The following is a 16,280-nucleotide window of genomic DNA, read 5'->3' on the forward strand; positions in this document are numbered from 1 at the left end:
CTGTTCTCCCATCCATTCTGGTAGTCAAACGGTGGGATAGCAAAATTCTTACAAGTTTCCTATCTCATGCCTCCACGCGATTCTAAGTCTATTGATGACATTTGGTCCTTAGACCGCAGAATGAGAGGGTGCGAACAGAATGAGAGGGTGCGAACAGATCTAGTCGAGAAAACATTGCCGTAAAAATGAATAGTTGATCGGAAATTAGCCCCAATACGACTAATCTGACTAGTATCTATGAACACGGCTCAATACGTATTGAAAATTCGCCGCGTCTGTTTTTATGAACCTAATTTAAAGCTCCGTTATTGCTAACAAGCCCGTGCATCAGATTAACAATCCTTTATATTTCCCTTCAGTGTTCGGTATTATCGCTCGTATACTTGTATTCCACAAACAATCCGATATGGAAAATAAGAAATACTTTCCTTGATTTATAACATCTCGCGCTATTTTTGCCAGTATAATATGCTGTCACTTGGTAGTTTTCAAGCCAATAAATATATCGTAGAGAAGAAGTAGCGAGTTCTGTCCAAATACTGTTGCAATAAATAGTGATCCGGCCCATTACGCAGATAAGATTAGCTTTTCCAGGCAATACTCCCACGATCGGCTGTGTGGAGTTCAAATTGTTTTTGTTTAGGGAACATAGTATACTCTCGGTAGCCGGCTGCCCAGAGTTTAAAAATAACCAAAAACTAAACAAGATCATCTCTTTTTCGAGTGATCGTGCACTCGAAGACTAACTAAACAACTACCTAATAAAATATGCTTTACAGGTCGCATCGTTTGCTTGGAGCGAATCCTAGACCTGATACCCTTCCAAACCACCAACTCCGCGACACCTATGGAAGAGTCTGATGAATCGTCGTCCTTCCGTTAAGTAGGTGGAGCATCAACACTTCCTGTCTACCTTATCCTTTATCCTTCCCCGTGAACGATGGAGATGGGGGCGGCCGGCAATGATGGCTATCATGCTGTTGAGGTTTTAATATGGGTCGGATTGGTATGAATTCCTACTTACCACTTCCTAAGCAACTCTTATTAGATAATCAGCAGTCAAACATGATGAAGTCAGTGTGCAATCCGCCAAAATCATCGTCACAACGCAACGCAACGCAACGCAACGCCAAGATGATTAAGCTGTGAAATTCCAATGATCGATCCTTCAGACGGTGGATCACTCGTCACATATCTACCGTTGTTGTTGTCGGCAACGCTTGAGTTCGCTCATCAATTAGTGCTTCGATTAGCACCTGTGACATCTATCCATCGGTCATCAACACTATAAAGTTACACGATGTTGACAGACGGCACGCAGTCTTGGACTTGAAGTGAAAGCATCTAAAAGCTGAATCGTGGTGGTGTTCTGCTGTATCCGCAAAAATGTTCAAATTGGTAAATATTTTGACAAAAATCGTGATAATCACAGTTCAGTGTCACATTGATAGTTATCGTGATTGCAGATATTCGTCGTGTGGTTTGCGTCTGTGCTGTGTGCGACGACGCTAGCCGACCCACATCATCCTCACAAAGGCGCCATCATTGTTGGAGGAGCACCCGTTATCGTGCAGCCAGTGTATGTTGATTCCTGTCGAAGCGGTGTGTGATGGTAATCGTAGCAATAATCAGTTGTCTTTTTGTGTGCAATTTTAGGATTAGACGTGCTCCCATCTTGGTACGACAACCGGTGATTGTGGAACGACCTGTAGTGGTTCGACAGTTCTTAGCTCCGCCCGCTGTTCTGATAGGCTAGTGATTACTATTTGGGTTGAATAAAAAAGTGCGGTAAAGAAAGTTTTCCGTTGGAGTTTTCCTGCTGCTTTATGGGATTTTTTTTACTATAACCAGCCAATTTCAGTTATGTTACACTACCCGTCAAAAGTTTTGAATCGCTGTACTAAGTATTGCAACAACCATACTGAATATTGCAACACCTCGAAAAGTTTAGCATCACTTTAAAAGAGTAAATTCAGGATGTTATATGTCGAGATTCTGCTTATCTGCATAGAGGCCCAACTCACAAAAGTTTTTCTGAAGGTCTCTGACAGTGTACATGTGGAATAATGAACTATTGAAATTGTTACAAGTGTTTTAAAAATCACTCCTATCGGGGACTATGTGAATCTTTCGGAGCAGCAGGGAGAGCTAGTCAATTTGTCCTGGTAAGCTCAATGACCCGATCAAAATCTCATCGAATTTCTTTGATATGTTTGGGATAATGAAGTGAGAAAAATGCGACCACATAACCATAAGCATTTTTAGTTGTGTTTGATAAAAAGCCCGAGCAACATAAATGAGGAAGTTGTTAAAAAGCCTATGAATTGAGTATGGGTGGTAAGGTAGCGATCGAGTCCGTTGTAGTATATTTTAAGGAAGCTAGAACATAAGTATGTCACTTAAAAACAAGTTTTGTCAATTTAAAGTTAGCCTTCACAATCAACTTGAGAAATTGGAAATATATCAAATCCTTTATTTCAAGTTATTTTAACCTAATCACGTGATTGTATGTCTTGTATGTCTTAGTGATTTCAAAATTTTTAGCTTTGCTTCACTTAATTTTCTGGGAAGTATTTCACAAACACACAAGTATCATGTAGTGTCAGTCAGCTTTATTTGTAATAATTAATTATTTTACATGAACGCTAACACAATCTACTTTACTTTGCTGAAGACATGAGTTTCACTAAATCATTTGAATTCTAAAATGCAGTATGTTGTGTACACACTAACACCACGAAATAACAAAGTTTATACTAAAAATGATTGTCATCCGCATGGTCATGATATGATGAACAACTTTGTTGAAGACACGAGCTGCGTAGATCGTTAGACAGTCGAAATTTAACAAGTTAAAAATGCACAACTTAATATTTATACTATGTAACCCGCCAGGGTTACAATTTAGCACTGGGGTGAACTATACTATTTTTTGTGTATACACTCTGTAGAGTGTATTTGTTTACACAACATCATGTTCACCACTATTCTTTACCGCTCAGATTAAGTAATATTTTTTTCGCGTTCATTTTCGCGTTTGTGAACGGTCTTGTGCGTGCAGTTAGGTGTAGAAAGTTACGTTGAACATTTCTCGCCAAACATATGATTACGACTTAAAAGCCAACTGTCAAAATTCTCATTGGAAGGAAATTCCAGACAAATCGTTACTTGTCAATCACATATGTTGGTAGTAAACAAAAGAGAAAAGTTTTCTCTTTCATTAACTGCTATGAACTGTGTTTAGCCAGTAACGGTTTGTTCGGAATTTCGTTTCAAAGAGAATTTTGACAGTTGGTTTTTAAGCCGTAATCATATGTTTGTCGAGATTTGTGTATGATTAGCATAGGATTTGGTTATTTTACCGCTCTCCTCTTGCGAAAATACGTTTGCGATAGTTATGCTGCTCATTGATGACAGCTAAGCGAGGAGGCGATTGATATTTGTTTTGGTGGAGCGCAGAAGGCGGCCATCGTTAAATTTTAGATTGTGACGGCATCGAACGGACGACCCGAATAGGACAATTTCCCGCCACAAAAACCAGTGCGGTGAAGTGCGCATGTGCGACGGTGAAAATCACAGTCGAAAAGCGCCGACCTGTGGTTCGGGTACTCGTGTGTGTAGTGTTGGTTCGCCGAAGTGGGACAGCTAACTGTAAAACAGCGTTCTCGCATCCGCGGCTAAAACTCAAGGAACCGAACACCAACCGTCCTCACTGTGGAATTCCCCCTGGGAAGAGCACTGCGGTGACTTCCATGATCGCTTGCGGCGAGTGTGGTTGTCCCAACCTGTCGGGACAACAACGACTGCGCTCTACTTCGGCAACGGTACTTTGCAATTAGTTAGGGATTTGAGCAGGACTTTTTATTGGAACCAATCTAACGACGACAGTGATGTTGGCGGATTTTTGACGTAGGACTACGTCTTTGTTTTCGATATGGGGGTGCACTCTGCAAATTCTACAAAAATGGTATGTAACGAAAAGTGGTCCAATTTTAAACGCATATAATTCAGCCATCTCACGATAAATTTTCAAATTTTTTGCACAAATCGCCCCGAAATACTTCTAAGAATAGATTCCAATAGATAAACCCAAAGATTTTTGATATCATAGCATTAAAAAATTAAAGAATATACAACCTTGTCAAAATATCGCGCATTAACACACAGAAGATAGCGCTTCCCAAGCCCTGTACGACGGATTGGTATACCTAGCGCGCAACGCTTCTATGAATGACGTCATCATCGACTATTTAAAGAACGGACTTGGCCAGACACGCTCAGTTCCCTGTTGAACGGCTGGCGAAGCAGATCACTGCGCTCTGTTTTTTACAACCAGTGTAGCTGAGCTGGAAGTCCGTTACACTGGCTGTGGAGGGACGCTGCCCTGTGTCGTCCAACAGGCGACCGCTCCAACAGCGTCCTAAATGCCGCTGTAATGTTGCCAGTAAATTTTTGGTTTAACTAGCACATGTATTTGCTACTTGCGCTTGAAATTAAGTAATGTAGTGGTAGTAATAAGCTTCCCATTTTGGTTTAAACGCAAGGATAGTTTTTAAAACAGGATTTGATTAATTAGTTTAGCTCATCTAAGCAATTTTAAGCAATTTTTTTTCTGTAATTTAATAGGAATTTTACGGAACTTGGTGAATTTGGCCCCACTTGCAACTGGTATAATCAACCTGCACAAAGTGTTGCATAACGCAGGGCTGTTTTTTGGAACAAAATTATGTGTTATCATTCAGCCCTTCGCTATGCAAAATCACGATATTATGACAGATGGGCTAAGCGTGGCCGTTCCTTTCAATCGGGAAAGGCCGCGTACAATTTTGGTGAAATGCGCTAATAGTGGTGGTACTAGTTGTCTCTTTTGTTCTACCCATCATCATCAGCGTTGACTCATTTTGCATTGTACGCTTGGGTTCAATGTTTGGCGTCAATGTGTTGGTAGGTAGGGGAACTGGCGGTAAAATGAACACGTTAAGCAAAGTCATTATTTTCTAACTAATAAGTGAATGAGATATTACAATCACCTTATGTTTCTTGTTAGACATGTTTTGTACATATCTGGTAAAAATACTTCGTCATAAACACATTTTTTCAAACATGATTCTTGATTTCTAAACATGTCCAAAAATGAGACATGTTTATAGCGAGTGGGTAAAATGAACATGTGGCGGTGTTAAAATGAACAGCTTCTGGTGACCTGCAAAATGTCCTGTATGTATGCAATGCGCAGCGTTGGAAAGCATTTTCCGATCAATGCTAATATCCCAACAAATCATGAGCTTTGCATACACACAGGTCATTTTGCAGGCAAAAAAAATTGTCACGGAAGAATTGAATTTTCATGACGTAATATTAACCATTTTACAATCCTGTGACATCGAAACACATCTACAAACTTGGGGTTATCCATGGGTGTTTGAACTTTTAGGATCTGTTTGAGAGCAACTAGAAAGCTTGTTCTACACATGAGATATGATTATATTGTCTAAAATTTGATTTTTCTTCACCGGTCCGGGTGTTTTTTTCCCACACACTAAGTACTAAGAAAATAAATATTTTACATTAAGTAGTATAGTCCTACGTCTACAGTTCGTGCAACCCCATAGGGCTGCCCCTTGTAGTTTTTTTGTTAGTATTAGAATAATGTATAACCCTATGCGGAGATGTTGGGAATCGTAAAAGGCAATTATTAACTGGAGAGCAACGCAATGCTCGTTCGGATTATCCTCCACCCCAAGCCGGTAAAGCAAAATGATAAGTTTCCCCAAACGGAAATCCAGCGCCACACGAACCGACAGTTCAGCGGATACATTTAATAGCAATGTAATTCCATCATATCTATTTACAAACAGTCCTCAAGATTTGTGTTGTATCTGTTTTGAATCAATACATCTTAAAACATTTGTGACATGTAGTGACGATTCTAGCCGTTAGTCAAAAAGGTGTGCTGCGGCTGCATCCCGTAGCATACAAACATGCATAAAACTTACTCTATACATATTGTTGCTACTCCCTATTGCGCTGCATGGCCATGATGTACGGGCGTTGAACGAAGCAAACTGTCGAGTACTCGACGTGCTTGAAAGATAAATTTTGCGTTCACTATTTGGTGGCACATGGGAAAAAAGAGACGCATAAACCGTGAGTTGTTCCATATATACAAACATGCTGATATCGGAGGACTGCAGTGGGCTGGACATTTGGCACGAATGCCGGAGAATAGACCAGCTGTAGTAATGCTTAGCAGTGAACCAGAAAGAGGTTCTCGAGTTCGTGACAGACACCGCGCTCGCTGGCCATGTAAGATCGAGTAACATGGAAGTCTGAAATACATTTCGAGTTACGATTCGAAGCACCCGGATTGTTTGGCCACGTTTCCAACTCTCGAAGACAACAGTCGCTCTACTCTATACCTCTACCCGAAGCAATGCGAGGCGAACGACAAACACTAGTGTGCATTGCTTGAAGTACAAAAGAATCTGTTACTTTTATTCGCACCATGGTGATCAGACGAGATGAGTGAGCCTCAGCAGCAAAACGTTGGGGTCGGGCCAAACACGATTGGTTGAGTATGACAGAGTTGCAATTAATATATATGAAGGGTGGATATTCAAAGTCGACAATTTTTCAAAATTCAGTTTTTTAACTCTAAGCTGATGCCATCATTTTGGTAGGAAGAGGTTGTGCGATATGTGGGGGAGCAGCAGAATCAAATCCAACAGCAACCTATATACCTTTCATTTGAGACTTAGATTGAGAAAATCGTTTCGGTCATCTCCGAGTAACTGATGGGTGATTGTTGGTCACATACATATAAACATACCCGGGAAGCCGCCAGGCGACCCATCGGCGTACAGACCAATCTGTCTGCTCGACACGACTGGCAAACTGCTTGAGAGGATCATCCTCAACAGGCTCACCCCGTACGCGGAAGGTACGGACGGTCTGTCAAGCAACCAGTTTGGCTTTCGGAAGGGTAAGTCCACAGTGGACGCTCTCAACTCAGTGATAAATACTGCCGAGATAGCGATCCAACGAAAAAGGCGAGGTATTCGATACTGTGCGTTAGTGACACTTGACGTGAAGAACGCATTCAACAGCGCAAGCTGGGATGCCATCGCGCTCTCGTTACACCGGCTTAGCCTACCGGTGGGTCTGTACCGGATCCTGGAAAGTTACTTCCAAAACCGCGTACTGCTATACGAGACCGATGCCGGTCAGAAAAGGGTTCCGATTACCGCCGGAGTCCCGCAGGGCTCGATCCTAGGCCCGGTGCTATGGAACCTCATGTATGACGGGGTTCTGAGACTGAAGTTCCCTCCTGGGGTCAAGATCGTCGACGTAACCTTGGAGGTCTACGGGGAGTCAATTCCTGAGGTAGAACTAACCGCAGAACACGCGATTAGCACGGTGGAGGAATGGATGAGCGCGAGAGGCCTGGAGCTCGCTCATCATAAGACGGAGGTAGTTATCGTCAACAACCGCAAGTCGGCACAACATGCAGTTATCCATGTGGGAGAAGTCGCGATCACTTCACAGCGAAGTCTGAAGTCTCTCGGAGTCATTATAGACGACAAGCTGACCTTCGGCAGCCATGTCGACTATACGTGCAAGAGAGCGTCGACTGCTGTTGCGGCACTATCGAGAATGATGTCCAACAGCTCAAAGGTGTGCGCCAGTAGACGTAGGTTACTGGCAGGCGTTGCCTATCTATCCTCAGGTACGGCGGCCCGTCATGGTCAAGAGCACTGAGGGTAACCAGTTACCTACAGAAACTGGAGAGCACCTACCGCGTGATGTGCCTCAGAGTGGTATCTGCCTACCGCACGGTATCACACGATGCATCCTGCGTGATAGCGAGCATGATGCCAGTCGGGCTGGTCATTCGGGAAGATGAGGAGTGCTTTGAGCTACGTGGAAATAGGGGAGCCCGCGAGCGCACCAGGGCGACCTCGGTCGCCAGATGGCAGCGTGAGTGGGACAACTCCTCGAAAGGTAGGTGGACTCACCGGCTGATACCTAGCATATCGAGCTGGGTGGGAAGACCCCATGGGGAAGTTCACTTCCACCTGACACAATTCCTGTCAGGCCATGGCTGTTTCCGTCAGTACCTCCACAGGTTCGGGCATGCGGAGGTCCCAGTCTGCCCGGACTGCCCAGGTGTAGATGAAACTGCCGAACACATACTGTTCGTATGTCATCGGTTCGACGTCGAAAGAAGAGCAATGCTTGACGTCTGTGGCTGGGACACAACCCCTGATACCCTTATTCAGAGGATGTGTCAATCGGTGGAGAAGTGGAACGCAGTCTCGGCTGCTACCATCCAGATTGCCAGTAGGCTACAGGTAATCTGGCGAACCGAGCAACAGACGACGGGCACGGCTAACTAGTGATTGGTTAGCTGGAGCAAAAAAGGCCAAGCGCAAAATAAGAGAGTGAATGGTCTGTTCATGCCGAGGCAGGTTGGCGCAGCAAATGGCAACCGCGTAAGGGGTAAACCCAGCCACCCCGAAGCAAGACAGAAGAGTGAGTGTATAGGCGTATAAGTGGACTGCCTCATGCCAAGACGGGAGGGTCGTAGCGTAGTATGTTGGAACTAAGCTATCGATGCCTCATGGCGTGGCAGAGGAGTGAAAGGGTGAGCATCCAAGTCAGTCTCACACTGCATGTTAAGGGTGAGCATAAAAGTCAGCCTCACAGGTTGGTAGAGGCTAGCACAAAAGTCAGCCTAGCAAGGAATGAAAAAGGTGAGCACAAAAGTCAGCCTCGCATGGTATGTCAGAAGTGGGGCCTAAGAAAAATGTCCCACATGGGATGCCAGAGGGAGTGACAAAGGTACAATAGAGCGGCACGATTGAGAGTGAATCAGGTGATAGGGTGAGCACCCAAGTCAGCCTCACATGGATGGGTAGGGCGAGCACAAAAGTAAGCCTAGCAAGGAATGAGTAAGGTGAGCACACAAGTCAGCCTCGCATGGAACGTAAAAGGTGAGCACAAAAGTCAGCCTCATGTGGGAGTGTTTGAGAGTGAATCAAAGTGCGATTGAGAGAGCACCCAAGTAAGCCTCATACAGGATGTATGAACGCGTGAGTGAGAGTGAATGAGTACACTTAGTACAGCCATCCCCCCAGAAGTAATACCGAGAGGTAGTTCCTGGGAGGAATGATGGCGGAGCCCAATGGAGTTTAGTCGGTATTAATGGCTGGTCACCATTCGAGTCCGACACGCCCCCAGTGCACCCCGTGCGGTAGATTGGACCCTACCAATAGCACGTGTACTGGGCTAGGACATAAAGGTCTTCTCCATTGTAAAAAAAAAAAAAATAAAAAAAAAAATACACACACATACGCACATAAAAGAGTTTTGGCCTTCTGGGCTTCTTTTAAAATGTCGATTTTCATAGTGATGGAATAACCTTTCTATAGGAGAAAGACCCATGTTTTACCCATAACTTCGGAACAAATATTTCTTTCAAATTCAATTCGGTAGCAATCAATGTGATTACTTATCCTTCGTTTAAGAAGATTGTAAGAATCGAGTCAGCAATATATGAGAAACAGGTGTGAATCTAATTTTGAGGCTTTGCTATTCCCTCGGATCTTCCAAATTTCTCAACAGTTCTCAATGTGCTCAGAAAGTCATTGATTTGCAGTTAGTGATCAGAATACAATTTCAAGTAATTTAGATCTCATTTCAATTGGTTTCGCATCATTCGGATATTATGATCATTCCGGTTTATATGGGAAATTCGCATCGGACCGCATACTTCAAGTTGTAACACAGAAACCAGAACTCCGATTCCAATGGAATTTTATGGCTATCAATAGGGATGTTGTGGGTCTCATTTGAGGCTAAATTTGAGAAAATCAAGTAAGTCATTTCTGAGAAGCAGATGTGCATTCTATTCAGAACCTTAGCCACTTCCCGAAGCTTCCGCTTCCGCCGAAGTCAATGTGAGTTTGATTGGATATCAGTGAGCTGAAGCTATAAATCCCAGCAATTTAGAACACATTTTAAGAAGTTTTGCACCTTTTAGATAACATGTTGACTCCCATTTATATGGGAATTACATGCGCGGTTGTTCTCTTCATTCCGTAATTCCGGAACCGAAAGTCGGAATTGAATGAAATTCAACAGCAGCTTATAGGCATGTTGTACCTTTTATTTGAAACTAACTTTGATCGGTTTGGACAGCTATTTATTTATTTATTTATAATTGATATCAACAGACACAGTGTGGTCCTAATGATAATTTCCTAATCTATTTAAAAAGTCTAATTGTAATCTGCTACGTGGAATGTGAAGATCGAACTCGCTTGACACTCTGTTGAAGGTCCGCTGCAAACCCATGATGGCACCGTTTACTCCATACCCGAGCATAATACCCCCATGATCATGGGGTTTGACATTGGTGTTTGAAATGGGTTCAAACCATGAAAATACCATCACCATGGTCCAGTAAATCCCATATAAAATACCATATGATAGTGTATTTATGGGTTATTGAGACCATTTTATGGTATCTTGATGGTTGTGAATTTTGTCACGGACCATATTTAAGGTCTTTTCAAGGGGCTATGTGGTGTTTGAACCCATGAGTATTTGCTCGGGTAGTTAGTCCGGCGAAGAGGTAATCGGAGGAATAAATTATTGCGAAGGGCGTGAGGGTGAACATTCATATTTATCGCACTGAGAAGAACGGGGCAGTCAACTCGATCTTGCAAAATATCTGGAATCGTCATAGCATGGAATAGATCCCGCCGCACTTGCAATGTATCGAGCCCAATAAGCAAACTCCGGCTTTCGTAACTTGGCAGCTGGTGAGGGTTGCTCCAAGGCAATCGACGAAGGGCAAACCGAACAAATCTGCGCTGTACTGTCTCAATTCGATGGACACCGTTAAGATAATGAGGGTTCCACACAACTGAACAATATTCCAGAGCTTAAATATTCTCATTATGAACCCCAAACAGCGTGATGCCCTTGCGACAATATAGCTGATATGCTGTTTAAACGACTGTTGTTCATCGAGAAAAACTCCGAGATCTTTGACACAATTCGCTCTGTCAATCGTGGATTCAGCTAGACAGTAATCGAATCGAATTGGCGTTTTTTCCTCGATGAATGTAATGACCGTACATTTCTTGGGGTTTGGGGTCATTCGGTTGAACTCGCACCATTCCGCAAAGGTTACCAGTTGGCGTCGAAGGAAAGTTGCATCATCAGTATTCCTGATCCTATGGTATAACTTGAGGTCGTCGGCGAAAGACAACCGTGGTCCTTCTAAACAAAAGTTAACGTCGTTGAAATACAGAAGAAAAATCAATGGACCGAGATGGCTGCCTTGCGGAATACCAGATGAAGAAAAGAACTCTTCGGATACACAATCACCTATCGTGACTGCTAGACGACGATCGCTGAGATACGATTGCATCCAACGGAGAATATTAGTACCAAAGCCAAGTCTATCCAACTTTGCCACTGCAATAGCGTGATTAATCTTGTCAAAAGCAGCTGAAAGGTCCGTGTAGATAACGTCAGTTTGAAGGCCGGCATCTGTAACATATGTTGTGAACGACAGAAGATTCGTAGATGTTGAACGTTTCGGCATAAATCCATGCTGAGTCTCGGAGATATACTGTTTGCAGTGGTTTGAGATGGGTTCCAACACAGCTATTTCAAACAGCTTAGGAACTGCGCTTAGCGTTGTAATACCACGGTAGTTGTCAACTACCTTTTTATCACCTTTTTGTGAACTGGAAACATGAAGGAGGATTTCCAGAGTTCGGGAAATACTCCGGTTGTTAGCGACAATTGAAACAGATGACAAAGAGGTTCAATTAGACCGGCAGAGTTTTTTTTTAGAATAATAGTTGGTATACCATCTGGGCCTGACGAGGTTGAAGCCTTCATTTTCCTAATCGCCAGTTGTACCATATTATTGTCGATATTGATAGAGCTCAAAGACTGGTATGATTGAGGTATATTAAGAGCCGCGCGTGAAACCTGGGTCGGTGTCAGTTTCTCGTTGGAGAAAACACTCGCGAACTTTTCAGAGAATAGTTGGCAAATCTCCTGTAAACTAGAGCTCATACGTTCTCCATAGCTCATCGTTGAAAGCAACCCGGATTCCTTTCTTTGCTCGTTTACATGCTTCCAGAATGTTTTAGGTTCGGACTTCAACTTGCGTTGCACGTTTCGCAAGTAATCGGCATGGCAACGCTTCGATGTCTTTTTATAGACTTGGTTAAAATGAACGTAGTGGTGTCGCAGCACGTAACCCCCAAACTTGGAGTACTTCTTCAGAGCGGCTCTTTTAGTCGCTTTTAACCGTCTCAGCTCGGCAGTGTGCCACGCTGGGTGCTTAGATTGAAGGCCACTTCTTTTGGGTACATAGCTCATAACATTGGAGAAGGTCTGCACTGCAACGTTGACATCATCATTGTCGAGAATTTCAGTCCAGTGGATATTCGACAGGAAGTCAATAATCCTATTATAGTCGGATTTTCTAAAATTTTAGTTGACGGTGTCAGAAGCATTGCAGTCATGCGTCACTCGAATCGCTTCAAGCACTATATGCAGGGGAGGGTGGTGTCTAACAGTCTTTACCAGAGGGAATGGTGCTGCGGTAACATTTGGCACGTAGTCAGATTTGCTCGAAAAACAGAGAGCAAGGATTCTGTTGTTCTCGTTCACCACATTATTCGTTTGGCGCAGCAGATTTAGACTGTAGCATTCAAGCAAACTGGTGATACCATCATGAAAAAATGACAGTTTGGGATCAGCGAACATAAATCCGTCGGAAGCAGAGCGCCACTTTAATCCGGAGAAATTGAAATCACCAACAATCAGGATCTCATCAACCGGGCTTGCTTGAGCGGAAATCCGTTCCAGTGACTCAGTATGTGAATCAATCAATGTCGAATCGCGAGTGTGGTCCGGTGGAAGATAAGCCACGCAAAGAAAAAGTGCGTTGCCAGCCAGTTTGATTCGCACCCACACCTGCTCGACACAGACCCCCAAAGTATCGTCAATCAGTTGCGCTTTCAATCGACGATGGATAGCCACAAGTACCCCGCCGCCGGTAGCCTTGAGACTGTTGTGTGAGCTGCGATCAGTACGGAAAACATCGTAGTTGGCACCAAATGCTTGCACTGACAGAGTGCTATCGCTAAGCCACGTCTCTGTGAGGGCGATTATGTCGAAGCATTGATCCGAACTTGCTATCAAATAACCGTCGATTCCTGAATTCATACCGCCGGCATTCTGGTAATATATTTGTAGGTCTGAATGCCGAGATTGACTGGAAGCGAGGAGCTGATCAATGCTTGCATTAACAAAATCAGGTTCGTACTTGCCGTTGGTATCGATTTGGAAGACCCCTTCATCACTCCTTCACACAGGACCGGGACGACTGGTGAACGCTGGCTGCAATGGCTCGACTGTGGCAGGGGGATCAAGGGCTTCCATAGTGCTAGCTGCGGTGCGTCCCAGAGTGCGATGAGTCATACCAGCATAGCATAGAGTGCATCGCCGAGTAACCGATGTGCATTGGTTGGTCACATACATACACACACATACGCACACACACACAGACATTTACCGAACTCGACGAAGTGAGTCGAATGGTATAAGAGACTTAACCCTCCAGGCCTCGGTTAAAAGGCCAAAAGGCCCATTAGCCTTCTCGGGCCCGTCAATGCACAACTATCGAGTCCTAATGCAATAACCATCTTAAGACAATTGTCTGTCAGAGGTTTTTTAAAACTGATGCGCGAAATATGCAATATGCTTGCAATACTGTCAAACCCATCAACCTAGGGGATGGGTTATGCTTGGATTTTCTTTCGACAAAATCGTGAAAATACGCAAACTTCTTATTTCTACTTCAACTATCAGAAGTTTTCCTAATAATAAAATGATAAAAGGAATAGTTTTAACATTGGATAAGACAACAATAAAATAAAATTAACAAAAACTTCAAACAAATTTTTAAAATTTATTTTATTTGTAAAATCCTTAAAGGATTTATTTATAGAAAATACATCTAAAATGATCTGTTAAATGTTATTGCAATACAAAATGCTTATGAAAAAGATTTCAAGTTACTTTCAACAAAAAGCATTATTTCGCGAAATTATGACCATTTCATAAGCTATTTACGTTTCTTCAGCAAGAACAATATTTTTTTCAAAATTAACATGAAATTTCCTGCAAATACTATTATATCTAGGTCAACGATGATTTGTGTACGACTGTCGTGACTTCCTTGAATAAAAATACACACGTGACAGGTTTTGGTTGTAACGTGACAGATCATTGGGAAACCCCCCAAAAATTGAAAAAAAAAAATCTACAGGCAAAACTCTTCTGAATTCTAAACTACAGAACTGTTGTCACGCAATATTGTCGGCTAATGAAACAGGTCCGTAGCCAAGATTTTGTTTCGGGAGGGGCTTAAAAATTATTGCATAAATGTATTAATGCTGATGACTTGAGATAGTCACTGGAAACTGAACGTAATTATGAAAAGTGAAAACTATTCCAAAACTAAGACAATAGACACTAAAAAACCCTAAAAGTATGATGTCTGTTACAAGAAATGCTATAGTGCATCGACGAATTTGATTATTATTAATTTAGAAATTTCTCTAGTTACAAAAATGAATATTCAAGAGTTCAAAGTATTTAGGGCTACTTGAAAATGCTACGCATTCTAGATTACACGTTTACAAGGTGTAGAAGATGCTAAATTGGAATGAGTAGAAAAATATCCAAAAACCCGTCTCACGAAACTTTACACGCATTTGCTAATCAAGAGAACGAAACCAACGTCAAGGTTTTCTCCATGGATAGGAATATATCAATGTGAAATCCAAGTTTACGGTTGCAAAGGATGTCCGCACAAAGTAAATGTCGAAATTTGCTTCAAATATTCTGATAAGGCAGGCGATTTGTAGATGCTGAAAATAGGTTTATCTCCTATTTTCGTGATCAGGCGTCTTGCTATTATTACTAGTTCTGTGACTTCATCCGAAGTTTGCGTTTACTCAACTTTATGAAATTTTTAATTTAAATGATACTGATTATGTCGTGATCATAACAATCCTGAGAAAAACACATGTTTTGCCTTTCTCATATAGAAAGTTTATGCAATCATTCTTAAAATCGTCAACCTAATTCCGGCCGAGAGAGCCAAGTGTCATATGACTCAGTTCGTCGAGATCGGAAAATGTTTGTGTATGTAAGTGTGAGTGTATGTGTGTATGTGGAAAAATATGTCACCTCAGAGATGGCTGGACCGATTTGCACAAATGAAAGGTACAACCTTCCCATCGACCGCTATTGAATTTTTTATTGATTGGACTTCCGGTTCCGGAGTTACGGGTTGAAGAGTGCGACCACACAGCAACTTCCCATACAAACTGAAATGAAAAATTCTCAAAGGGAAAATTTCAAAATCGAATTTGCATTTTAGATGCCAAATAACTTTAAAATGCATGAAACGTTGAGATTTGATGAAATCTCGAAAAAAAAATTTGACAAAAATTGACTTTTTTGGACAGGCATATTTTTGCCTTTTTCATATAGAATGGTTATGCAATCACTCTAAAAATCGTCAACCTAATTTTTTGACCCATAAAGGCTTAAATAGGAGTATGCAATGAGGGGTTGCTACTTTAAATTTAAAACTATTTTAAATTTTTTTAACACGTTGAAAATTTTCGGCAGCGTCCGGACCCCCCGGATCTTCCTCCTTGATCCGCCATGCCATGGAATCGTAGTTTGGACAATGAGAAAGACACAATTGCACAATTCAGGTGGATTAACTCAGGTTTTTTTTCATTTTACTCAATATTATCAATATTATCAGGCAAGTGAGAATAACTATCTATTTATTTATCTATTTAAGTAGATTCTTTTTAGATACTTTTATATCATTGGACTTACGAATTAAAAATATCGTAGACTGATTTTCCTAGGTCCCTGGAACTATAATAAAAGTCAAAATGTAAAGTGAGTGCAAAAAAACTACTGATTTCACTACAAAGCAAGAATAAGAACCTTAGCTTTATTGACTTTCAGCGATCTTGCAAAACCGTTGGAACTTGAGGAGATTACCTAAATTAAGTAAATGTTAATTGTTAATATTATTTAACATTTGATGGTTTAATTTCGGAATTCATGGGTTTTTGGACAATGTAAAATATATATATTTCAATGATTTAATCTACTAATGGAAACTACCCAGAATTTAATCTACTGAGCGAAAC

The 16,280-nt window shown here is 42.0% G+C and overlaps 1 protein-coding gene and 1 long non-coding RNA gene across 4 annotated transcripts in view; one reads left to right on the forward strand and one right to left on the reverse strand.

Annotated features, from left to right (window-relative positions):
* The window catches only part of LOC131684172 (uncharacterized), a 925,699-nt gene that overhangs the window by 298,467 nt on the left and 610,952 nt on the right, over positions 1-16,280 (reverse strand). The gene's annotated exons all lie outside the window — the stretch shown is intronic.
* On the forward strand, positions 1,107-2,303 carry LOC131684174 (uncharacterized). Its single transcript, XR_009304627.1, has 3 exons — positions 1,107-1,398; positions 1,467-1,579; positions 1,657-2,303. It is a non-coding gene; the product is annotated as an uncharacterized LOC131684174 (long non-coding RNA).

This window comes from Topomyia yanbarensis, chromosome 2 (assembly GCF_030247195.1).
Source record: "Topomyia yanbarensis strain Yona2022 chromosome 2, ASM3024719v1, whole genome shotgun sequence".
Lineage (NCBI taxonomy): Eukaryota > Metazoa > Arthropoda > Insecta > Diptera > Culicidae > Topomyia > Topomyia yanbarensis.